Below are 1,959 nucleotides of genomic sequence, written 5' to 3'. Positions count from 1 at the left end.
AAGGGGGAAAAGTAACTGCCATTCAGTATTAAGCTCCCAGGAGAAGAGGTGGCGTCCACATCTCACAGGTTAAAATGTGGAGTTGTGCTCCTGTGTCTTTATTCTAGTGGGTAGGGTTGGGTTGGTTCTGTGATTTAGCAGGAGGGAGTATCCCAAGAAAAAAGAGAAGTCACCGGCTGCTTGAGAACTGGCAGTTGCTGTCAGAACGCAGTTTCACTTGTCACTAAGTCCTCAGAGTCTGTAAACCGCAACAGTGGGTTATTTAGCAGCTCCTTCCGGGGCTGAGTCCTACTGAGCAGACCAGCCAGGCCTGTAAGGCTCTGGGAAATGTCTTTGCTTTGAGAAAAGTGGTGCTATTACTGGGAGTGAGAATATTAGGGACATGCAGTGCGTCTACTTGGAAAGAGCTGGCTGCTTTTGGATGGGGGGCCAGGCCTGGATACCAAAGCTCTGGGCAGTTCTCAGGCCAGCCCAGCTTCTGTCCTGGACCTCACGACCTCAGCTCTGACGTCCTGCTGTAGCTCCTAGCGACTTCTTGGTCTGGCCTCAGCTTTTGGAGGGCAGAGATGTGCAGGGTTGTATCTAGCCTCTCCCTCTGTTAGAGACACGGCTGCAGTGCCAGGTTTCTGATCCACAACTGTGCAGAAGGAGGCGGGGTATCTGTTCTGGGCCCTCATTGTTTTGGTATGTGCTGAGTTATCGTCCCCTGCTGAAGTGGGAAATCCCAGGCATTTTAGGAGGGAAGTGGCTTCTCCTGGGGCAACCACGTAGACTCCCCCACTTTGAGGACGAGCCCTCTCCCCACGTCCCTCTGGTCTCTGAGCCTGGAAGAGCGGGCCCAGGAAGCTGCATTGGTGAGGAGATCTTACTTGATGCTTCTGAAGGAGCCCACTGCTCTGAACCCCAGGGCTGGGGAGGTTCCCCTGGGCTGAGTTTCAGTGTTTTATCTCTTTTCCATCTGTAGGGTTGACCTTCTTTGTCTGTGGCTGCTGGTTCTGCTTTACTATTAGGAAATCAGCTCATCAACAAGGAGCACTGAGTTAATTTATTCTCATGAATTATTTGAACCATCTTTGGTTTCTCCAAAGGTCTCAGTTCTCTTGAGTTCAGTGTCATAGAAACTAAGCATGTAACACCATTGGCTGGTTCCTTCTACTCTTTTCCCTCAAAATTAAGGTACTAGTAACCCATTTGAAAGCATCACATGTGATGGTTAAGACTAGGGGATTCTGCTATGATGTATTTTACCTCTCTTCCCTGCCCTTTTGGCTACTTATTTGCAAAAAAGAGACTCTCTTTGTCTCTTTAAATTATACCTTAATATGTGTTCTTCTTAGCAAGCTGAATCCATGAAAGTAGGGAAAGTCTCTCTAATCTTCTTGATGGAATAATTTCCATGATATTCTTTGGACATGTTGAATGCTCTGTAACTGAGCCATTGGGGTTTATTACTTCTCAAAGCAAGATCCACCTTGAGTGATCAAAAATATCACTGAAGTAATAAGGTAAGCAGGTAATAAGTTAAGCAGGTAAGGTAACCAGGTAAGCAGGTCAAAGAGCCATAGGTAATTTCTTTATTATTCCTCGAAGCAAGATCCACCTGGATTGATCAAAAATATCACAGAAGTAATAAGGTAAGCAGGTAAGGTAACCAGGTAAGCAGGTCAAAGAGCCATAGGTAATTTCTTTATTATTCCTCGAAGCAAGATCCACCTGGATTGATCAAAAATATCACAGAAGTAATAAGGTAAGCAGGTAATAAGGTAAGCAGGTAAGGTAACCAGGTAAGCAGGTCAAAGAAGTAATAAGGTAAGTAGGTAAGCAGGTAGTAAGGTAAGCAGGTAAGGTAACCAGGTAAGCAGGTCAAAGAGCCATGGGTAATTTCTTCAAGCTATTGAGTTCTGGGTGTGAGATACGTAGTGCACAATCCTTGACTTACAGACCTATTGCCACAGCTCC

Source organism: Bison bison, unplaced genomic scaffold (assembly GCF_000754665.1).
Source record: "Bison bison bison isolate TAMUID 2011002044 unplaced genomic scaffold, Bison_UMD1.0 scf7180017864109, whole genome shotgun sequence".
NCBI lineage: Eukaryota > Metazoa > Chordata > Mammalia > Artiodactyla > Bovidae > Bison > Bison bison.
This window is presented reverse-complemented; position numbering follows the sequence as displayed.